Below are 9,601 nucleotides of genomic sequence, written 5' to 3'. Positions count from 1 at the left end.
TTTTTTACAGCTTTATTCACACATATTCACAGTGATGACAGGAAGAGCTACAATGAATGTGCTCAGGATTATAAAATATATCAAGTATATTAAAATGCAAGAGTCCTTGGAGTCTGAGTCCTTATAAAGCCACATTCTGCTTTGTCTGTGCATCTCTGAATACAAATAGGCCTTTAAACCAATTCCAGACAGTGGGATAACAAAATGGCTGCTGGAGTTTTACATAGAGTTTGACTGCTTAGAACATTGTGAACATTCACACATTATTTATTAGTGTCGTGGAAAAAAAACTATTTCCAAGCACTGTTCAGGTGAAATCACTCAATCAGGTTTATGAATTGTGCACAACTCAGAGAGCTCACAGGACAGTCAGTAATGAAGCAAGTCTGAAACGGAAAGCTCTGCCAGGCAGAGAAACACATGAGTTTTGTACAAAGGGATCCAAAGCCTGGGAATCAGACTGGTTCCCATGCAGCTGGGGAAAAACAACGTCCAACCTTGTGCATGTAACCCAAACAGCTTTAACTTGGTGGGAATATACAGAACTTAGAATAAACATATAGCAATACAACTAGCAGGTGTGACCTAACTGTAATTTTCCACATCATTTCCCCCTTTTTGATTATAAGTAAATATGCAATATTTAATATTAATCATCATTTCCCTCTGAGGTTAAAAGATACAACATAACACTATCCTGGAAGACTGTAAGAAAAGGAGAAAAAATAAAAACGCCCCCAAAAAAACAAAACACACAAAAAAAACAAAAAAACAAGCAGTTTGTTGCACTGACTGAAATTATTTCTTTCATTAAAACGAGACGAAAGCATATTAGTACGAAGACAGACAGTTTTTGTGAAACACATGTGTATGATAATACAAAGTGAAATTTATGTGCTTTGATATATATTTATAAGAATTTTAAATAAAATTTACATTTCTCTGCTAGAGATTTTCTCTGGGTAGCAGATGCTTTAGCAGGGGGGGATGATGCTGGAGCAGGGGGAGATGATGCTGGAGCAGGGGGAGATGATGCTGGAGCAGGGGGGGATGATGCTGGAACAGGGGGAGATGATGCTTTAGCAGGGGGGGATGATGCTGGAGCAGGGGGGGATGATGCTGGAACAGGGGGGGATGATGCTGGATCATAAGGCGGTAGTGCTGCATCAGCCAGGGGTTGAGCAAAATTTATTTTGCTTCCTTGATTTTTTAAACAATGTGGCAGTCGGGGACTCTCTCTAATGCAGATTTTCAGATGGTCAGTGTTTATCTTCCGGAATATCACACCATTATCATCTTGAATATCTGCATTTTTGCCTTGGATACTGATGACTGTATAGGGGCCGAGAAAACCAGCATCCAATTTCCCACCTTTTCTCTGCTGACTGCGTATGTTCTGCCTCCAGCACTCGGTCACCAGGTTTAAACACAGTGCCAATGTGTTGTGCTCTGCCCTTTGCTTTCTCCTGTTTTTTGGAAACACTGTCGCTGACAATGCTCCTCAGGCTTTCTTGTATTTTGACGTCCTCTGCTAACTCCTCCACTCCAACGATGTCCTCCACAGCACCATCAATCTTTAAACACAAAATTAATATTTCAAGTGTCAGTTCAAATCTGTCATTTAGAAAGCATACACTCATCATATTTATGGCATGCTACAGTGAGATATCACAATATATTCTGGAAGAGAGTATACTGACAATGTCTCTTGAAATGGTTTACGCAATTTTCACATTTATAGAAAAAATTCTGAAAACCTTTTCAGAATAAAGTCATTTGTGAATGATGCACTTAAAGTAGATGCTTTACAAAAATTCATGACCTCACTGAACTTTAATTCAGATGCAAAGTCTTCCTGACTATGCAAGAAAACATAAAATGTTTTTGAAGAAACTCAAGTGGTAACTGAAAAATAGAATTTTTTACTTAAATACAATACCATGAAATGGAAAGATTGACCATAACCCTACCATGTAATGTTCAGGGACTTCCGAGGGATAGCGTGCCTCTCTTCCGAACATGAGGAAGTATGGGGAATACTGTGTGGTTATTTGTTTTTTGGTGCGTATCCCAAACATCACAGCATCCAAATACTCCTCCCAGGTGTGTGGATGGCCATCCACAGCCTTACTCAGAGCTCTAAAATACATGAAAAGTGTAAGATGTCACACATAACGTGATTTCTTACAATTAGCCTTATTTTGTAAGTAGTTTAGCAAATACACATCTTGTTTTGTGATCTTTCTTTGAAAATGTATAGATTAGAGATAGTACTCACCTTTGAATGGTCCCATTCATTTTTTCAACCAACCCATTTGTTTGGGGATGGTATGGGGAACACAGACTTCGTTTGATATTGAGAATTTTGCACACTTCCTGGTTTATCTGAAAATTTATAAACAAATAGCTCTGACAAAATAGACTGCATATTTAAACAACATATCGAACAAAATAGTGTGAAGGAGGACATTCATTGTGTTAAATTTCTCTAAGAGATTCAAAATAAATACTTACAGAATTTACAAATTCTCGTCCTTGGTCTGTCAAAATCCTTTTGGGGGCTTCAAACTGATGCACAAACTCAATTATGCATTCCGTAACTTCAGGTGCTGATTTACTCTTTAGTGGATATGCCTGTGGCCACTTAGTAAAATAGTCAATCATGACACAAATATACTTGTGTCCAGATTTTGTTTCGGCCAGTTTTCCAATGAGGTCCATCCCAATTAATTCAAAGGGATGGGTAACCTTAAATGAAAGATTTAATAGATTAATAAATAAATAAAAATAGAACAGGAAAATCTTTGAAAGCAGTATATCCATCCATCCATTCATTTTCCTCCGCTTTATCCGGGGTCGTGTCGCGGGGGTAGCAGCTTCATAAGCAGTATTTTGTCAAGCTAAAATAATATGTTCTCAGTATATTGTAAAATGTTTAGTATAATAAAAATACATTCCTTAATTTTATACATCAACTTGTTCAAAATGTAGGCCCTTTGTGAGAACATGAACAAAGCAGGACAACCAACCACTCCACTGGTGCACACTACCATGTAGTCTCACTAAAACAGTTTCTTTTTACTATGAATTACTTTACCTTTATGGGAGTATAATCTGATGGCTGTTTCAGTGCTGGGGCACTGGCCTGACAGGATGAGCACTCAGAGACCTGGGAAGTGAGTGAAACACAAAAACCAACAAGAATTTAACACATGCAAAGTTGACATTATTGGACAATTAGGCCTGTCACGATAGCAAATTTTGCTGAGCGATTGTCTCAAAAATTATTGCGATAAACGATAGTATTGTTTGAAGACCTTTTTACACTGATTTAATGGAAATGACATAATAATGCATGCCATTTCCTCCCAAAGATAAATACACTTTATTTTCAAAAGAACACTTAACACTGGAACTGGTTAACAAAATAAAACAACCGGAAATAAAAATAAAATGGACTCTCAGTCTCTGTTAACAAAACATGCACTTGAATAAAAACTAAGCACAAGATAAAACCACAGTGGAAATAAAAACTACATTCAACCAAAAGAGTACAGATTATGAAGTCTGTATATCATTAGATTTAAATAAAGATGGGCAAAACTGCCATTTTATAAACAAAAAGTGCAAAGAAATAAAATCACATTCTTAAATAAGACCAGATGCCTCAACAATCTTTAAGCAAATCTGTAGCTACCTTAGTCAGGCAGATTCCTGAGCAAGAAATACCAACATGTTGAGTTTGTGTGGCTTAAGGCAGGATCTCTCAGGAGTAGCAATGTTTCCAGCTGTGCTAAACATTCTCTCTGAACTGGTGCTTGTTGCACAAATACACATGTATTTTTTAGCCAAGTTTGCCATCAAAGGATATCTTCTTTGGTTGACACACCACCACATCAAGGGATCACAAGAGGCATCAATAACATCTTCTTGAAGGAACTTTGTCAGTTCTGCATCAGCCTGCTCTCTTTTTGGATATGTAGCCTGTGTCTGAACTGTTAGTTCAGCTCTTCTGTTTTGAAGAAGGTCACTTAGCCTCTTCTTCTTGGTGGGTGGGTCAGCTGTAGATTCATCTTTGTTTCCTCCAGCAGCTTGGCTGGAACCCTCACCACTTACACCTTCTTCACTTACTTCTGGCCCTTTTAAGTCCAGTAGCTCTTGCACCAGCTGATGTTTGACGTCATCCAATGACCCTGCCTCCTCCATGCTGCCACGGTACCTTGGATCCAAGATGGTGGCCTTTGTCAGGAGGTCTTGGATGGCAGGTGAGCTGTATTTTTCAGTCAGTATCTTTGATATGTTTTGTTTAATACTGGCAGTCAGTGTGCTGTCATCAGGGCCTGGAGAGAGAAGGTCGCCTTTAATCAGTTCTAGCACAGGCTTAACAGAGGACACTGTGACGTATGTTTCTCCTGAAAGGACATCTGTAAAGTCAGCCAGTGGTTTCATAGCTGCATTGATGGACTCCAACACCAAAACATCCTGCCAGGTTGGATTGAGATGGCTGTGCTTTCTGTCTTGAACCAGGACTCGTCTAATGGCTGGGAGTTGCTCCAACACCCTCTCGATCATCTTCTGTTTAGTGCCCCATCGTGTGACAACATCCTGTGGGATATTGAAAATGCTTTTATTAAAAAAATATTATTATTATGTTACCCATTTAGGGCCAAACTTCACCAGTGACGAGTAAAATATTACTCCCCCTATCCTGACAAGTAGAAATAACACCAAAATGGCTCTAGCAAAAAATATTACTATACAAGAACAATACTATTTTTATTAGTTAATGTATTTCAACTTCTTTAAAGAAATGATACTAATTCTCCTTAATAATTTGTGTTGTTATATGTAAAATTATTGCCAGACAACAGTCTTAATTAGATTCTACTGGTCTACATGCTACAAAAAAATAAACATGGATATTTTGAATCTGAATATCTGAATCTGAATATTTTGTATATATCTGAATATTTTCTGAATATTTTGAGTTACAAACGAATGAATAAATGACTTTAAAAAAATCACTCACCAGAATGAGATTGTGCTGAGGGAGATTAGCTTCATTCTGTGCCTTCCTCAGGTCTCTTTTTTTAAAGAAGCTCAGGTTGAAAGTGTTGACCAAACTTTTACAGAGTCCTATGGCACGTGCTGTCCGCTCTTTGTCACTGTCTAGAGTCTAGACCATGGGAAACAGCAAGGTGGAGGTTGTGGCCAAAGCAGTTTAGCCATGGCCAGCCAAGATTTCTTATTGCAGCGACAATGTTAGGACCGTTGTCTGTTGTAATGCAGACCAGTTTGTCCTCATCCAGTCCCCAGTCATCTAAAGCAGATTTCAGGTTTTCTCCCAGGGTGTCAGCAGTATGGTTATCTGGGACATATCTGGTCTCTAAACATTTAGAGTGCAGGGTCCAGTCAGCAGCTATATAGTGAATGGTCAAGCTCATATAAGGGGTCATATTTGAACTTGACCACATATCCGACGTAGCAGAGTAAAATGAAATGTCTTTTATCTCCTTCAGTATGTCCTCTTTAATACTGCTGTACAGTTGTGGAATTGCCGTTTGTGATATGTATGTTTTTCCGGGGATTTCATACTGTCTATCAAATGTTTGCAACATTTTTCGAAATGCCAGCTTCTCAACAATATTAAATGGGAACATCTCTTTAGCAATTAAGCGAACTACGCTGTCTGTGAGCGCGCACCACTTTGCGCCGTCCTTTTTGTACGCTGCCTGTCGATTAATTGCTTCAATGACGGTTGACTGTCGTGTACTTGAAGTCGGACATGGGCCACCGGTTGTACTTTTTGTCCCCAGCTGGAAATACTTTGTTGGATGGTTGTGCTTTAGGTGCACGTGCAAGTTGGTTGTATTGCTCCTCTTAGTTGCTACTGTTTTATGACAAATGCGACATATTGGCTCGCAAAGGTTCAGCGGTTCGCCTCGGTCATTTGGTTTGAATCCGAAATACTCCCACACTGCAGCAGTTGCGTTCGGCTTTGAAACCAGTTCCATTTCGAGCCTTCTCCCCTCCCCCAATATGAGATAGTGTTTCTTTACCTTGCTAACTCCTCATGGGGCTTTAAAGCTGCAGTAGTACAAAATGATGTGCACGCTGACTACCTGATGCAATAGTCCACTCCTCCTCCTTCCTTATATTTCCTTTCCTAAAAAATGAGGAAGGGAGGGGTCAGTGGATAGCACCGGAATGGAGCCTTCTCATCCAGCGTCGTCAATAGAAAGAGAAAAATACAGGCAGAGGCGATATAGCCGATAAATGAAATGACGTCGGTAGGTTTTTTTTATCGTGCGATTAATTGATTTATCGTTTATCGCGACAGGCCTATGGACAATTATAGTTTCATATTGGTAAAACAAATAAGGCTTACACATTTATTTTCCTAAAATTTAAATCTTGTATTTGGTATTACGAAAGAAAATTCTTTATTTAGTCCACTGCTTATGTAGCATACCCATTTCTTGATGTCCACAGACATTCCTGGCCAATAAAATCTCCTTGAGATGGCATCTGTTGTTTTTATTTGTCCACAATGTGCACCTGCAGGGCTAGCATGGGAGTCAACAAATATTCTTTCGGCTTCCTCAGCACCTTTAACAACTTTGACCTTTGTTGAGGACAAACTGCCTTTGTGTTTAACATAGAAGAGGTCATTACCTTGGAAAAGATAAAGGACACCAATACAAATATGACTGAAGCATGAAATTCTATTATTAAAATACATTTATAATTCTACAAATATGCAAATGTATACTATTTCCCGAGTTATACATAGAAGTTGAAACAAGAAGCATGCAACAAACAGAACATGAAGAAAGACATTATCAAATGCATATTTATTTTAAAATGTTACTTTTGGAGAAAAAAATAAACAGTGCTCATTTGAAGGAGTAATGTCTGTGAATTTGTTGACGTACTGGTTTTTATTCACAATTGTCCACTTTGCTAGATTTTGTTTCTTTTATTGATGAATGTAGAAGTACGGGAATCTTTCTACAACACAACTTAGAAGTAGAACTGGAGTACAAGTGTAATTCACATGAATAACAACCGCAGTCAAGAACATTGTGCGTTATTCCTGCATTATAACGTGGAGTAACGTTCGTGTGTGCACACATATTAATCAAAATTAAATGCAGCAGTAAATCAATAACAAAAAAAACATTGAATGTTATCTGTTTTTAGATAACTTATGCATTCCACTATTTACTACTTATTAAAGTAGAGGTTACCGTCAATGCATCACTCTGGAAGATGAAGATAATTACCTTCAATCTTGTACGACGAGGCTTTCCTTCCAATGACATATTTTCTTTGCTTCGTTGACTGCGGTGGATATTCGCCTTTAACTTTATAGTTAAAGAGCGTTTCATATTCCACACTGTCCATATTTAAGAAAAGTGTCGACTTACTGAAATAGTTGGCTTAACTTAAAGCAAAACGTGACTAACAATCTGCCCAACACCTGTACATTTGCATAATTGATTGGAGGAACAGCACCACGTGATTTTTGACTTTCTAGAAAACACCGTATGTGTTTATATTGTAAGGTGCATTGTTAGATGTAATATCTGCAAAATATTTGTAACTTGGAAGATAAACATTTAAACAGAACATACATTACATAAAGATAATCAAATCAACAGTAATATTTATTATAACCATCTTAGATTTCAAAATATCAAATAATTAATTGCTTCAAACGATATATAGACAAATAATGACCAACAGTTTCAAAATTCACAGGATTTGCTTATTTTTTCCCCATGTTATGGAGGGGGAACGGATTATATTAGGTTACTAAAATATATGGTTCCCCCCTCATAACTTTGTCAAATAAAGAGCAAATGCTACCAAATTCACAGGATTTATTGTTGATGATAAGAGGAATAAACAGAGTTAAAGACTTGTTGGTAAATTAATTTGTTCCCATGTTATGGAGGGGAACAGATTATTTCAGGCAGCTGAAATATCCATTCTCTACTCTCCTCCCCCCATAACGTTTGGGAATAAAGGGCAACTGTTGCCAAATTCTCAAAAATTGTTATGTGTGATAGCCTGTAGTATACTAGAAATTTCCTTAATACAGTAATCTGTCATATTTTACATTAGAAAGGGATTTACCAGAAAGTCCACGCTCTCGTCTTTTCAGGAAGTCTTAATTTTTGTGCCATGCTTTCAGCCATCCTCTTATATCAGCAATGAAAAATTATACACACTACGTGTTGGAAAACTGTGTTTTGGTGACTGACTTTTATTTCTGTCAGGCGTAAGTGACAAAAGTTGGAAAAAGACCGATTCTCTTGGCGTTTAAAATAACACAAAACAGCGTAAAAAGACCTCGTTTATTTAATTATTTTTACAATTTTGTAAACAATAGCTGCCGATTAAACTAAATGTTACAAGCTTGACATGATTAACTGAGTTGTTTTTACCGAGAAATCGATCAGAAGCGCCGTGAAAATGGTCAGATCCGCCTCTCCGGCTGTAATGCGCGCTCCCGACACAGGGGGCAGATTTTCACAGAGGAACAGAATTGCGCACAACACCGGCACCGTTTACAGTGGCTGGCATGAATCCACGTCGACTCCCGGACCCGAAAAAGACCCCTTGCGGGGCGATTAAAAAAAAAAAAAGCAGCTTCAGCCTCTGGAGTCCATTGGACAGCATTTGAAGCCTGAAGACCACTGCTGAGAGCTCTCAAAGGACTCTCCAGAATTGAGAATTGAATGACGTTGAATAATGCTGTCTATGTTGAGCTTTTCAACATCAGCCATTTTCTGTTTCTATTTCAAAAAAATCGATTCGGTAAGATCTCGGCGTTAGTACACTTGCGAAAGCTAGCTCGCTAGCTACCCTAGCATTAGCTACAGCCTATTAGCTTAGCTTAGCTCCGTGAATTTTCCGACTGAGCGTAAAAAAATGTTACTGAGACCCAGTTCGGCTTGCAGGCTCGCTGACTATTTTTTTTGTGAAAATTTATAAGCTACCTTACATCCCCGTTTTCATAAAAAAACGAAACACAGTGTCATGATATGAGGAAAGACAGGAGAAGCTATCCGGTTGAAAAGCCGTGCTCTTATAATCTTAAGGATATAATAAAAGGTAAGTTTAATAATAACAGCATTTAAGTGTTAGATAGCTGTTACTAATCATTGTAAATTCACCATTCTCTATCTGTGTATAAAATAAACAGCCTCCGATCGGAGAGTAAACCACCTAGCAGCAGCTTTAGCCACATTTAGGAAAAATATACTCTCTGTCAGCGCTGTAACGTTTAGAGGTTCACTTTCTGTGTTTTATAAAACAGTGTTTACGTGCTAGATAACCGTTATAAGTCATTGTCAATTTACCATTCTCCAACTGTATTCAAAGGAACCAGCCTCTGATCATGAGTAAACCAGCTAGCAGCAGCTTTAGCCACAGTTAGGAAAGATATACACGGCCGCCTGTCAGCGCTGTAACGTTAGAGGTTCACTTTTTTATTACTTTTTTATAAGTTTAGAAAAAACAAGACAAAAGCCACAAATAACAGTTGGGCTTGACGATATTTCTGTTTTTCCAGCAACAAAATGCGCATCTC

General features: G+C 38.1%; 1 long non-coding RNA gene across 1 annotated transcript; it reads right to left on the bottom strand.

Annotated features, from left to right (window-relative positions):
* Positions 1-2,602: 2,602 nt before the first annotated feature.
* Positions 2,603-6,539, bottom strand: LOC116723284 (uncharacterized). The gene is made up of 3 exons (XR_004339954.1): positions 6,473-6,539; positions 3,098-3,169; positions 2,603-2,748 (listed from the first exon to the last, which is right to left on the bottom strand). It is a non-coding gene; the product is annotated as an uncharacterized LOC116723284 (long non-coding RNA).
* Positions 6,540-9,601: the final 3,062 nt, after the last annotated feature.

The sequence above is a fragment of the Xiphophorus hellerii genome, chromosome 1 (genome assembly GCF_003331165.1).
Source record: "Xiphophorus hellerii strain 12219 chromosome 1, Xiphophorus_hellerii-4.1, whole genome shotgun sequence".
Taxonomy (NCBI): domain Eukaryota; kingdom Metazoa; phylum Chordata; class Actinopteri; order Cyprinodontiformes; family Poeciliidae; genus Xiphophorus; species Xiphophorus hellerii.
The sequence above is the reverse complement of the archived record's forward strand: the minus strand, read 5'-3'. Positions and strand labels throughout refer to the sequence as shown.